Consider the following 16,306-nt stretch of genomic DNA (forward strand, 5'->3'; position numbering starts at 1 on the left):
AATTTTCAAGCAAGTCATTTACTAACAGAGAATTTAAGTGATAGTTGCCAACTATGGTCTTATTTTTTTTATCATCTTTTGTTCCAGGGTTGTAAACCTTTCAATTCGTTTATATTTATTAAATAATCCCTACTCATTATGTGCATGGATTATTAGGAATGTCTCCCAAAAGAATTCTGTCAACTTTCTCTGCATAATTAATTAAAAATTCTGGTTCACTTTTTATCAAACGTTTACAGTGGGTTAGAATATCTGAAATCTAAACTGAAAGTCTTTTTTAGCCCAAATGACTACTCATTCCTTCATTTGGAAGGCTCTTTATTTCATGGTTTTGAAAAGGGGGATTAAAGTCATTGGAGATATCACCTTGGGCAGAATGTGGTTTTGCTGATAACAGAATTATGTTTCACAATAAAGGAAGTCAGACCATGTATCTAATTAACAAACCAACTGTGATAAAAACAAATCAAAAGAGAAAACTTGTAGCCGAAAGCTATGATCCTACCTGTGAAAGAATAGAGAAGGTGTAATAGTCAACCTCTGACCATGACAGTATCTGTATATCTTAGAGGGACTCAAATAAGCAGTCTTCATCTCCTCTACAGCAGAGTGAAATCCCTAATCCTACAACTTTACCCCAGCTCCTCACAGCAGCGCCTTCAAATTATCTAGGGAGCTTTTAAAACCTACCAACTCAGACTCCAGCACTCACAGGTTCTGTTTAGGTAGTCTAGAGGGGAACAGAGAACAGATCACAGCATATTTTTATGTACATATCATCGAGTGATCATACTGTACAGTCAGGCTTAAAAACTATTGAATTCAAATTCTGTCAATTCTGAGGAAATCACACAAAAATATGTGCATTATGTTAATCTTCACGATATTCTATTTATCTGATATTTTCTCAGCATTAGCCTAAATTTCAAAAGATCAGTGTGAATTTAGTGTGAAGCAATAGGCAGTAGAAATGCAGAGAAAGAATGAAATACACAGTCATACTCAATATACACTTGAGTGCCCTGCCACCTCAAGTACTTGAAATTTCAAAGATCTTCCATATCCACAGTTTTATACATTCTTTATTTTGGTGAGTTTTTGTTTGTTTGTTTGTTTGTTTGTTTTCCCTTAGACTCAAGTTTGGAGATGGAACTAATCTTATACTTCTGTGAGTGACACATTAACAAGTTGGATATATGAAACATTTTCTGTATTTATTTATTTAATTCCCCAGCCCTCTCCTTTTCTTTCATCCATAATGGGCTGACAAAATAGCCTGTATTATTTTGTTATCTATAAATACATCTTAAAAGAAATTAGAGCAAGTTCCATTATTCTCGTTTTTTACAGATGAAGAAACTGCGAGTAACTTTTTACATGCATAATTTTAAAAAATGGAAATGTGAGTTCAGAGGGTGGAAATATGATAAGGCTTTAGAAACACAATTTTCTGCAGTTTCTTCCAATTGACATTCTTATTAGAGATAAATGAATCTTTTCTTCACACACACTCGCTAAAACTAGAAATTATCATTCATCCTTTATTCTTATTTATCTGATAGATAAAAATTATTTCATATTGTTGCATTAATTCAGAATCCTTGATTACTAGTGAGATTGAACACATTTTCAGATGTTTAGAAGTTATTTGTACTTCTATTTTTGAGTTCTCTGTTTAGTTTCTTTGCCTGTTTCTCACTTAGCATTTTTATTAAGACATAATTTAATATGCAATAAAATGAACAAATTTCAAATATTCAGTGAGATCAATTTGGTTAATTGCATAATATATCAATCATGTCTCTTTCCAGTTGACTCATCTATGCATAAGCCTTTTTTCCTACAATGGCCTTCTGATTTCTATCAGTATAGATCCATCTTTTCTATTGTTGAATTTCATGTATAAGTGGAATCATATAGTATATACACATTTGATTCCGAATTTTTTGCTTCATATATGTGAAGTTCAGCCATGTTGCTATGTATCAATAATTCATTCCTTTTTATTGCTGATTATTGCATATGAATATACAGTGACTTGTCTATGAATTTTTCTGTTAATGACCTTTGGCCATCATAAATATGGTTGCTATGACATTCTTGTGCAAATTCTGTTGTTGTCACATTTTCAGTTTCCTCATTAAATACCTAAGAGTAGGATTGCTTCGTCATATTGTAGACATTTTATTTGGAAAATACAAAATAGATTTTCCAAACTGATTACTAGCAATGTATAAAAGTGTCAGTTGTTGTACATTCTCATCAACATTTATGTTTCCATCTTTTAAAATTTTTCATTCCAGTCAGAGTGAAATGATAGTTCATTGTAATTTTAATTTTAATTTCTATGGAGAACTTTATATATGATTATTGACCATTCATATACTTCTTTTCTAAAGCATGTAATTTTTTTGTCTATTTTTTAAAAAGTGAAGTTTCCATCTTTTAACACTTAATTTGTAGAGTTTTAAATTCAGGATAAAAAAACTTTATCACAAATGAGTTGCAAATAATTTTCCATTTGTGACACATTCATTTTCTTACTTAACATCTTCAAATGTGTAGAAAATTTTCATTTTTTAATGAAGACTAATATATTTATATTTTGTTATTAATTGGTCAAGAAACCTTCCCTTATGAAAAGAGAGAAAAGTATTTTATGTGGTATTCTTCTAGATACTTCATATTTCTGTGTTTACATTTAGATCCACAATTTATCTCAAATAAACTTTTGTGTGCTGAATAACAGAGATCAAGTTTTATTTTACTTTCATATGAGAGTCAGTAGTTTTTACATCTTTTGTCAAAAGGGAGAAATTACTTGCAAATCATATATCAGTTAAAGAATTCATACATACAAGGTATAAAGAATTCTTAAAATGCAACAATAGTGAAATGAACGATTTGATTAGCAAATAAGCAAAAGAATGAAAAGACCTTTCACTAAGGAGGTTATAGTGATGAAAATAAGCTCATGACCATGTTTAATAGCAGCAGTCTCTACACAATTGCAAGTTCATTTCTCAATGATGTCACTACACCTTTTTCAGAATGGCTAAAATTAAACACACACACATGCACACACATAATTTCAGTGGAATGTGGAGACACTGTCCAATGGAAGTCCCTCTGGAAAATGGTTGACAGTTCCTTAAAATCTAAATGTATATATTTAGTATAGAATCTAGTAATTGCATTCTTCAGCATTTGTTTCAGAGAAATGAAAACATAAAACCTGAATATTTTTTTTAAATAAGCAGTTTTATTTGTCAGAGCAAAAATCTAGAAACAAAATGTCCTACAATAGATTAATGGTTGAAAAAATATAGTTCATCTATGTTGTGAAATACTACTTAGCAGTAAAAAGGGAAGAATTTATTTTTTTCCTCTTACAATGCTGGGTATTGAACTCAAGGTCTCTGGCATGCTAGGCTAGTACTCCCACTGAGCTACAACCCCAGTCTAGGAATAAACTTTTGCTACATATAACAACTTGAGTAGATTGCAAGGTGATTGTACTGATGGAAGAAAAAAGTCAGTATCAAATGATCAAACAAAATATCCTTCCTTTTATATATCTTTTTCCAAGTGAAAAAATGAATAGGGATATGTTAGTGTTTGCCAGAGATTAGACATGGTGGAGGAGGCATATGACATTACAAGGAGTAATGCTGGAGAGATCTTCCTGCAATGGAAGAGTTCTGTGTCTGAAGTGTTGACGTTGTGAATGTAAGTGGACAAAGTGACCCAGAACATGCACTCTACAGCAATGTTATTTTCAAGGTTTTGGAACTCTACTATGAAGTACATAAGATGTAACAGTAGGACAACTGGGTTGGACATATATGAAGACATCTTTATGCTATTTTATAACTTCCCGCAAATCTATAATATTTCAAAATAAAATGTTAGAGAAAAGACTTTTCTTATGCCAATGTATTGTCTAAGCTCCTTTTTTAAAGTCCATTGACCATATATACAAAGTTTATTTTTTGACTCTCCAGTGTATTCCCTCTGGTATTTGCTTGTCCCTATGCTTATCACAGACTTTGTAGGGTTATTTTGTAACCACACTGAGACTGCTTTTTGCTTATATCTGGGAAGTATCATCCTCTTTGTGGGCCTAGTTATGTTTGTATACTGACTAGCTAATTCATGATCAATAATGAGCTGTTCAAAACTTTAAACTTCCTTTTTACATCTAGTTGATAGTTTTCAAGTGGCATAACTGTTTAGATGGTCCAGTTTGGTTATGCGACCAGAGGATTATTAAATACTTGCTTTTTATATCAACCTCGAGCTCTCTCAAAGCCATGATTCATCATACATTTTGATAGTTCAGCCCTGAGATTAAGTGCATCTTTGTGCAAGAATACAGCACCCCTGCACTGCAAGTGTCCCATACTGAACTTGTCTACATTCTCTTTTTCTTGTTATATCATGTTCTTCGCCCTCATTAAGAGCTTGACATAAGTGTTTAGTTCACAATAATATCAATTTCCTTTTACAATAATTTTTTTGATCCATGGGACAATTAGAAGTCTGTATTTTGATTCAAATATCTGTGGTTATTTTTTTTTCTAATTATTAATAATTTCTACTCTCATACTATTAACATAATACATTTTGTATGATTTCATAGTTTAAATATTTATTAACACCTTTTCTGTAGATCAGTGCATAATCTATTCTGGTGATCATTCTGTGTGCATTTGAAAATAAAGTATGTATTTTATAGTTTTTAAGAGAAGCATTTCCTAAATATCAGTTAGATCAAGTTGTTCCATGACGTTTCAATCTTCTTTATTTTTCTGACATCTTGTCTACATATTTATCTGAGAAATAAATGTTAATAATTTCTAACTATATTTGGGGACTAGTGTACTTTTATTTTTAATTCTGTCAATTATTATTTCACATGTTTTAAGATTTGTTAGTTATATTCAAAACTAAGATTTCTATTCCTTCTCTTCAGTCTTCTTTGGATAAATTGACTATTATTTAATAATTGAGTTCTAACTCTGATACTGATGTTTTCAGTAATTACTCTGGAGCAAGATTCTCAATTTCAGCACTCTGGAGTTTGGAACCAATTTAGTTTTTGTCATGGGAAGATAGTTCTTTGCATTGCAGGATTTTAAGAAATATCTTTGTCCTCCACATATTAGATGCCAGTTACATCCCCAACCCAGTTGTAACAAACAGAAATGTCCCAAAGCATTACCAGATATCCCTGGGGAAGTGTGGTATCACTTTTCTACAGACTACAATATTCAATTTTATATTTTACTCTAATATTATTATACTCCTTCAAAAAATGTATAAAAGCCTTTTTATAGTTCAATTTCACTTTCTTGACTCTGTTCTTTAGGGATTTGTTTCTTTACCTGATTTTTTTCTATAGGCATTAAACACCACAATACATTGTCATGATTTTATTATTATTGATTATTTTAATTATACCTCCCTAATTTAAATTGTCAAAATCCATTTAAAAACAGAGGCACACAAACACAAACACACACCATCACTTAAGTACCTACTTAGACCTCCACGGTATGTAGGTCTCTTTCCTCTTGAAGATACTATATTTGGTCGGATCTGACACCCATTTCCTTCAACATTAAGAACTTCTGACAGGAAAATGAATCAGACATAACTTCCTATGTTCATATATGAACACAGGACCAGTAAAACTCCACATCATGTAGTCACGAGAATGGGATCCTAATTAGAGTAGATAATACTCCATGTACATATAATATGTCACTATTCACTCTACTATCATGTATATCTAAAAAGAAAAGAACTTAAGTGTGCCTTAACTTTGTCTTAGCAGGCCATCCTACCAAATGAATTCTTTCTGTCTATTCTCGGACCAGCTTTACGCTCTTTTTATTTTTAAAAATACTTCACTGGATGTTGATTTCTGGGATGACAGTATCTGTTGCTTCCTGCTGTGTCCTCCAAAGTTCGAGTGTCTTTTCACTTTTATTAGAATCTCTATTAATACTCTTATTTGCTTTGTGATTTGTTGTTCAAACTGCTAAATGTTATTTGGTGTATACTCTTCTCCAATTTTTTTTTTGTTGTTGTTGTTCTTTCCATCTTATTTTAATCTTACCCAACTCAACAATGCAATTAGAAAATTTCAAAGTCTTACATAGAGAATGCAAATATTCATATCAGAGAATTTTTTGACAGTTTTGGTATGAACTTAACAATAAACCTTAACATAACAATCAATTTATTTCTTTGAGCAAGTGGCTGAACAACAGATTCAAGTTTTCATATAAATTATAAAATCTAGCATGGAAATTGTTATAAAATGCCTTAATTAATATACCTAAGCATTATTTATGAACTTAAAACATTAGAATTTATATGATTTTTTAAAAATGTCTGTTTTTCTTAAATATATTTAAAAACTAACAATGCTTAATGTTAGCTGTCACAAAAGCTATAATTAAAAATGCACTAGGGTGCTATAAACATACACTGGAGAAAAGATAGCTTCTTTAACAAATGGTGCTGGGAAAAATGGAAATCCATATGTATAAAAAACCAAAATGATGTACCCCTTTTGTGTACAATGAATCAAAATGCAGTCTATAAAAATTTTTTTTAAATGAAATTAAACTCCTATCTCTCACCCTTCACAAAACTCAACTCAAAGTGGATCAAGGACTCAGGCATTAGATGGGAGGCCCTGCACCTACTAAAAAAAAAAAAAAAGGAGGTTCAAATCTCTATCGTGTTGGCTTAGGAACCAAATTCCTGAACAAGGAAGACTCCTAAAGTGCAAGAAGTAAAATCGAGAATAAATAAATGGGTAGTATCAAACTAAAAAGCGTCTTCTCAGCAAAGGAAATGATAAAGAAAGCGATGAGAAAGCCTAGAGAACGGGAGAAAATCTTTGCTGCTTGCATCTCAGATAGAGCATTAATCTCTAGGATCTATAAAGACCTCGAAAAACTTAACACCAAAGAAATGAATAACCCAATCAATAAGTGGGCAAAGGAACTGAACAGACACTTCACAGAAGAAATATGATTGGTCAACAAACATACAAAAAATGTTCAACATTTCTAGCAATTAAAGAAATGCAAATTAAAACTAGGAGTTCATCTCATTGCAGTCAGAATGACAATTATCAAGAACACATAATAAATTTTGGCAAGGATGTGAGGATAAAGGTACACTCATACGTTGCTGGTGGGACTGCAAATTGGTATAACCACTCTGGAAAGCAGTATGGATATTCCTCAGAAAACTTGGAATTTGACCTGGTTATAGCACTTCTCAGTATATAATCAAAGAACTTAAAATAAGCATACTACAGGGATGCAACCACATATATGTTTATAGCAGCTCAATTCACAATAGCTAATCTATGGAACCAACCTAGATGTCCTTCAACAGATGAATGGATTAAGAAAATATGGTGTATATATACACAATGGAATATTATTCAGCCTTAAAGAAGAACGAAATTAGGGGTGGGAGGGGTGGGGGGAAGGGAAAAATAACAGAATGAATCAAACAACATTACCCTATGTAAATTTATGATTACACAAATGGTATGCCTTTACGCCATGTACAAACAGAGAAACAACATGTATCCCATTTGTTTACAATTAAAAAAAAAAAAGAAGAATGAAATTATGGCATTTGTCTTTAAATGGATGGAACTGGAGACTACATGCTAAATGAAATAAGCTAATCCCAAAAAACCAAAGGCCAAATGTTCTCTCTGCTATGCAGATGCTACTACACAGTAATGGTTGGTGGGAAGAATAGAAGTTCATTGGATTAAATGAAGGGAAATAAAGAGAAGGGGGGATGGGAAAAGGAAAGAGAGTAGAATGAATCAGACTTAACTTTCCTACGTTTATATGTGAATACACAACCAGTGTAACTCCACATCATGTACAACCACAACAATGGGAAATTATACTCCATGTATGTATAATATGTCAAAATTTACTGTCATGTATAACTCAAAAGATCAAATAAAATTTTTTTAAATGCCCTGCAGTTTCTATTGTGCAGAAAGTATCTAATGTCACCTATGTTTTACATAGGTGAATAATTTATTCTATTTCAGATCTTCTAAAATATCCTACTCATTAGACTCATTTCAAAATATTTCAGATAATTCTTAAGTCCAAAATTCACTCTTGATGAATTAAATTAGATTTGTTGGGGTAGAGATCAGGCATCAGTATATATTTTAAACCTCAGAATACACTAATGTGCAACCTGGGTTGAGACCATTTCTATAATTCATCAAAGATAGCATTCACAACAATACCTCACTGAACCAAATATGCATTTAGAATTCTAATGATCATTTGTACCATTAGTACTATATGTTTATTTGTTGCTCAGTTTATTAGGGTTCATATTCTTTAGAGACTGATTAGTTACACTCCGCTTCAAATTGCTAAGTATCTAACAAACTTCACCTAATAAAAACTACATTGGTTGAGTAGGTGATGGGCTTTACTACAGTCAATCTCAGTCCAAAATAATGATGTCTGGATTTGATTTAAAGAACTAGGGTGAGCCCAAATGAAGATAGCTAAGGGCTCAGGACCAGGCGCTGCAACAAAGCACCAAGTCATTGTCTAATAACACCACATTCATCCTGCAGAGAGTAATATTCCAGATTCCATGTTCAATATTGAGATAAAATTATCTTCTCTATGTGCATAATTCTTTGAGTTAATGTATTATTATTTCCACTGTTTTGCAATTAAAGAAACTGAGACCTGAAGAGATAAAATCTCTTATTCAAGGTTTCATAGTAATTGATGGCCAGATATTTGAACTGCAAAGCATGCACAGGTAACTACTCTAATAGACTGACTGGCCTGTACACCTAGAACGCACTAAGATTTTCGAAGATACACCACTAAAATTATTCCCTACTGGGCAAAAGTTAGTCAATAAAATATGTGTGGTACAATGACAGTTACATAGCAGGTAACTGCTAAATACCTTATGACTGACTTATAAAAATGTGTCATCCCTAGAAAATGACTAAATGAAGAGGGAGAATTTAACATCACAATTAATACAGCACTTATCATGAACAAAATTTATTTTGGGGGATTCTTTTGCTTTCTCTTGTTGGGTTTTGTTTTCTGATACTTCAGAAACCTCTTTAGAGCTTATTTTGTGTATTTGGACCATGGAATGTATTTTAAGTATTAAAATTTTACAAGCAGAAATTTCAGCACAGTTTGCATGTAACTGCTCTTTTGTTGTATTATGTGAGTAAAAGAATATACTCTTGCACTTAGAAACACAATTTTATAGCTCCTTATTGAAAATAAGATCATGTTATACAAGGTGTATTTATGCTTACATTGACATCTCAACTGGTAAAGATTGTCCAAGCCTACAGAGTAGCCATTTATTTTCCCAAAAGTCACAGAGATTCCTTTTGTTTCTTTATCTGTGATCTTTGTCCCTTGTTTGCTATTGAATAAATGTTCTTATTAAGAAAGGTCACTAATGCCATGTGTAACATGCCAGTAAGCATCTAATCAGGGTGCTTATAAAACATACAATATAATGGTGACATATGGACTAATGCAGGAGGAGTAAAGTTCATTTCATTCTATTTCTTTTTTATATTTATATGTATATTCTGTCACAGCTATTTTGTCTTTATTTTGTCAAGCCTCCTTGCCATGTTTTCTTAAGTTATGAATTCAAACTTATTATTTAGTATGTCTAGTCTATACTTAGAAAACAGAAAATTAATATGCATTTAACTAACTACATAACTTGTTTTTCTGATCTACTGTGAGACCATTGATTTTTAACAACATGGCCATGCCGTTTTCCTGCTATCAGCCTTATGTTGCACGTAAGCTGTCACCATGCAGCTCTCTGCGGCACCTGCTCTGATCTTACCCCGTGTCAACACCTACTCTTCACCCATGATACCACCTATTGCAGTATTTATTGTCTGATCCAAGCATTTGATTTTATTTATTGTTCTGTTCACTGTAGCAGGATGGTGCATCAATGCAACAATTGGAAGAATCCTATATTTTTCTTCTTCCTAGGAAGGTAGCCAGGTACTTTGTATTTTCTTCTGCCAGGAAATACAGCAGGCTGAGAGTAGAAAAGCTGAAGTCAGCAACTTTTGTTGTCTAGGGAAGCACCAGTCACTAGAAGGGTTGGCACAGATGGAGACGGAAAAGAGGTTTATAGGAACAAGAACTAAGAGAGATCAAGGCAGGGAGAGAATACTGTAGATCTTCCTGTCCAAGGAACTGGATCTTGTTACTTCCTTAAGGAAGTGCAAGACTTCATGGGAGAATAGTCACCTGTGGTTCAAGGGAGATTATCTGTGTCTATATAGCTATCATCTACCTATGTATTTGTATAGATGTGTGTGTGTGCGTGTGTGTGTGTGTGTGTGTTTGTATATGTATATGCATTCTATCTGATTTTCAAGATGGGAATTAAAAGCCGTGACTTGTAAATGAAATGTTTGAAATTCTAGAAATTAAATAAATATGAAATGCTTTATACTACTAAACAAAAGGTGAAAAAACTGGAAATATATCCTGGCACATAATATTTAATGAACCCAGTGTCAGTCTGTTGCTCAAATATATATCCTATTCAGTATTGGTGAGCAAAATTTACAAAAATTGACTTTCTAAATCAAATACTGAATCTTACATTAAAGATTGGCTAAAACAATATTAGAAAACTTGGTAACTTCACAGATGGACATGAAAGCATTTGGGAAAATCATACTTAGTCTTTCCAAGAATAGCATTCTCACCATAGAACTGTGTTTTAAATTTTTTATAAAAGATAATTTCTCCCTAACAAAAATAAACTGCTTCATCTATTTGTGTACAGATTGTGTTGATATATCTATGGTATAGATATATAAAACCAGTAGTGCTCCTAAAAATTCATACATAAATAGAATTTGTTCTTATTCAAAAAGCATGGGTATAATTTCAATGAAATTTTCAATACATAAAGGACTTACTTTGTGCTGCCAATAACCACATCCAAATTAGAATATTTTAAAGTTCAAAACAGTTACTATTTATGTACACTTTATTTAAATCAGACCAATCCCAAATCATAATAAATCAACAATTTATTCCAGGACAGCAAAGTGGGGAAATGTACATTCTACAGTCTTCCATGGACAAGAAAATGAAATGATAAAATTGGAATCTCAAAAAACATTCAGGACTTTGGTCCAGATAAGATCAAATAGATTTATTTCTCTCTGCTCCTTAGGTCAACTGCAGCTGTAAACCTTGAAAACAGTGTAAATTGTTTTGTGCATATGTGGATATGTCACAGCAAACTTCACTATTATATTTTATTATAGAGCACTAATATAAAAAAAAGACATGTTAAAAAGAAGACCTGAAGGAGAAATTTAAAAGGTAAAAGGAGAAAATGGAACTGGTTTGAGAGCCCAGTAGTCCCCACCATATCTCTAAGTGACTCACACCTTCTCTCCCACCCCAACCCACGACCTATCACCATTAGAAGAAAGTGATAAAGCCCACCATTTCTTGACCCCACCTAACAATAGAAGATCTGCTAGCTAGGTTCACTACTTCAGATCAGACAGGAATCTTCCCGGAAGCACCTTGTGAACCCAGTTTTATAGCAATGACAGCTGATGTGGGAATACTGCTAACAGTTAGTGTCCAGGACATGAGCCTCTTCCCTAATATTCTCCTCCTTCCGAAGAGAAAGCAAAGTAGCTAGACAGTAAGGGCAAGGTAAGAGAGTCCATAGCACAACAAGGAAACCACTTTTACCAAGGGGGTCTCAGACTCACCTCCCTCATCCAGAGACATTGTGGTCACTGGGCCTAGGGAAACTACTTCCTCCTTAGCTGATGCCTCCAAGGACCAGCGAAGTCCCAGTGACACCAAATAACCAAGGAGACCCAAATAACAGCAAATATGTGAAAGTTAAATTGAATTAAATGATCATTGAAACTATGATGCACAAATATAGACAGGGACTCACGTGCAAAATCTAAACAGTGAATGCCTGTGAAAAGATATCAGTAGAATCCAGAGTCAACTAACATAGTAGACAAAATACCCAGAATAAAAAATCTTTTTGAAATATTCAAAACATTATTATTTATTATAGTCACAATTCTATATAATATATCACTAAAGCTTATTCCTTCGGCCTGGCTGAAAGTTGATACCTTTGGTCAACATCTCCCTTTTCTACAGCTTCTGCTAACTATCATTATATTCTATTTCTATGTGTTTAACACTTTTAGATTCCACATATAATTTAGTTCATACAATGCTTTAACTACATGGGTCCCCTTCAAGGGTGTCTAGGACCCCAGTGGTCCACAGACCACACTTTGAGAATCACAAGGATGTAGTTCAGAAAGAGACCTTCATATACATAATCACTTGATTTAAAATTCAAAAACACTACCATTCAATGGGGAAGATATGACCTTTTCAATAAATGTGCATGCTAGAGTTTATATATATAGTGTCCCCAAGAGACTCATGTGTTGAAGATCATACCTGAGATTCATTATTATCCTTGCTATATCCTTCCATCAGGAGAACTTTTCCCATGAATTTTCTCATGACTTAGTTCTCATATGTTATGCATCTGCTCATATACCATCTCCTTAAACATTTCTTCCCTAACAAAATTATGTGAAATATTAACCTGCTTCAATTACCATTTTTAATCTCTTAAACGTATTTGTATTTTCCATAACATTTGTAATTTCCACTTATTTTCATTTAATTTCCTCCTTCCATTCTTTCATTTCATCCTTCCCTACCTCCCTCTCTCCTCTCTGTTTCTTCAGATTTATTTATACTAGCATCCGTAACAGAAGCATCAGGGCAAACATAATGAGTTTAATAACAACTACCAACTACAGCAATATAATTTCTTCTTTCTATAATTTCTTCCTGTTGCTCCTTGTTGGGCAACAAGGTCCAATGTACCTCCTCAGGGCCCACCTGAGGAGAATACAGGGCAGAACAGGATGATGAGTATCAGTGGCAAAGGAAACACACCAGAGCTGGAGGTCTGGCAGCACACAAGGCACAGCAGGAATCTCATTTATTGAGGAAATCACACAGCTTTTATGTAGGGTGGGGGCTAGGCGGGAACCAATCAGTTTAAAGGACAGCAAGGCATGAGGCGGTTCATACAGTACTGATTTCCACCGCTTCTTGCCTGGGTTGCTTCAAGTGACTCGCCGCCGCTTCTTGCTCTTTCGGCCCCACCAGCGGGACAAAAGACACGTACTCCTCAGAAGTTCATGAAGCAGCTTCCCGTTTATTCAGATAACACCCTCAATATATAAGCAGTCTCATGCATAAGCAATTGTAACCAGATATGTCCATCCAATCCTGTTCAAGGTCAAGCGATCACTCGCTCAAACATACATGTAAAGTATATCTGTCCACGCGCTAGGCGGCTGTACTGATTATCATACAGCCAATTGTAAACGCTTCCTGCCTTTCTCCAGGCATAATCAGGACGCCGTTTGCTCTCTGCCAGTCGCCATCTTTAGATGCACATGGCGTAACCCTGGGCCCCGGGTCTCGCCCACCACAATACAGGTGAGAATCCCATAGGACTACGACAAGCACGAGCTTGTTCCTAGAACTGTTGTTAACCAGTCCCTGAGGGTGGTCCAATTTATCGTCATTAACTTTTGAAACCGCCTTTGAGGCCTTGATCTTGCTCACTTGCCAGGGAGTAAGGAGTCAGTCTGAGTTAGTTAATGTGTCATTAGTCCCAACATCTTGTCATCTTTGGAGGTCTAAAGTGATCCTAAATAAGCTTTTTTGAAATATGAAAAGTGCTATCTAGATTCAAAGATTTTACTCAGGGTGATAAGTAATTTTTAAAGGTAGTAACAACATTTTAGGCAAAATAATGTTATAGAAAGCTCTAATTCCAGTTGAGATCAAAGCCTTATAGTGATGCATGAAGGTGACAAAGTAGGGTGAAAAAAAGCAGATGCTGTAGGTGATAAATGGGAAGAAAGGGTAATAACTGTAGTCAGCTGAATGGCTTCAGATTTCAAGGAAAAAATATCTATCGATATTAGTATTGGTGTATTCCAAATAATTTTCATTATGCTTAATCTGTTTTTTTTAAATTTTATTCAATCTGTTTTTAAAAGATTATTTTATAATGGTGATTGCAAAGAGCATCCTAAAGATTTTCCTTATATATTCACGCAGTTATTTACTCATTTATATGTCTCCTGTATTTATTGATTACCTAATGTATTCCAATTAATACAATTGGGATAGGTGCTGCTTTTACATTTCTAATGCCCTTTCTGTTCAGTAATTAGTGAATGATAAAGAACTAGAAACACTAAGACTAAGATTTTTCTTCCCCTCAGATACTATTTCTTACCAACTGCCTGAAATGATTTTACAGAACCAAAATTACTTTCTGCTCCAGCAACCAGTTTCCACTGAACAGACTTATTTTATCAAAGTAGATCATGACTGGTGAAGCAGAAATTTAACCAAATTTCTTTGGGATAAAGTTGTAAGTTTCATATTCGAAGCATAAGATTTTAAATTATAGTTAATTATAAGAGAATTAAATTAATTTAAAATTACAGAATATCAAAATAAGCAGATATTTTATTTTATTTTCTATAAACTATTTGTAAAATAATATATAAAGAAATACAAGAACAAAAATAAACATATTGCATTTAACATGTTAAAATAAACTAGATTGTTTAGTACTCATTCCACTAACATATGATCTATTTTTAATAAGCATATACATTAATTTGAAAAGTAACAGAAAATTAATATATTGAAATTGCAAATTATTTCTTATAATAAATTCTTCACCTTATTATTTCATCTGATAATATTAAAAGGATTGTCTTTCTCCAAGATTATACCTAATATGTGCTTGTGGTACCATATATTTAAAAAGAAGAAAAAGGACATTATATGACATAATGGCTTCAGACAAATATATGATTTCGCACATTCTAAATTGGTTGCAAATTATAGTTCTCAAGATTCAACTCTCTTACCTGACCTAATTCCCTAAAGGAATTTTCTAAACATATAGAAATTAATTTAAATGTTTTCTAAAACAAAGCGATATCATTAGTATATGTATTATGTAATTTCCATTGGATTGTGTAGTAATAATGCATGTCTACATTCACTGTATTAGATTTAATGTAGTATTGGTTGTTTCTGAAACATTTAAATCAGTTTTTTCCTCAGAAATGTCCTCTAGGCTTTAATGATATGTTTAGACATTTTGAAGAATGTCACAATATTATGTGTATGTATAGTGTGCATATGTATATGTAAACAGTACTTGTAAATTATGTGGTATACAGAAATTCAAGTATATTAAGTTTATTACACATTTTCTAAAATGGAATTTAATTCAAATTGGAAATGATATAATTAAGGTATTGCAAAAAATAATATGAGTGGTGGTACACATCTACAATCCCAGAGACTCAAAAGGTTGAGGCAAAAAGATGATAAGGACCTCAGCAACTTAGTGAGACACTCAGAAATTTAGTGAGACCCTGTCTCAACTTTCTTAGAAAAGGTGATAAAAATAGCTCAATGGTAGAGCGTGCCTGGGTTCAGTCTCCACTACCAGAAAAAAAAAATAATTAAAGGCATATAAAAATGTGATATAATTTTTTTAACTCAAAGTTACCATAATATCACCCTAACATTCCTTTTCGGTGATAACTTCAATGAGGAATAAGATGTGAGTTCCCAGGCAGTACTGTCTGGGAAACCCAACAGCACCCAACAGTGAAATGAAGATTGCCTCATAAAGAGCAACTAACACCTGGGAATTGCATAAGATGCCAAGTAGCTATTAATGGAAAACCAACTGGCAGAGGCTTAAGATGGAGCCTTCACTTTCCCAAAACAACTAAAATAAACTACCTATTGCAGGGAAAACAGTAATATGCATGATTGGATTGTAATATATGGTGAACGTGTCCATATTGTGTTAAATGATATTTCAAGATGTTGCCTTTTTTACTAATAAAAATTCCATTATATGTATTAACTATTTAGTTATAGTTAGATGTCTTAAGCCCCCTTGCTCTTTTCGACCAGCGACAAGGGAAGGGGAAACTCCCCAACAAGGCCACACCAGGAAAGGTAGGGCCGACTGACCGCCCACACCCAGCCCTCCATGCAAAGGACAATCAGACATGTCAGGGAGACCAGTCACAGCAGGAATTTGTTTATTGAGGAAGTCACAC

The sequence above is a fragment of the Sciurus vulgaris genome (genome assembly GCF_902686455.1).
Source record: "Sciurus vulgaris genome assembly, chromosome: 3".
Lineage (NCBI taxonomy): Eukaryota > Metazoa > Chordata > Mammalia > Rodentia > Sciuridae > Sciurus > Sciurus vulgaris.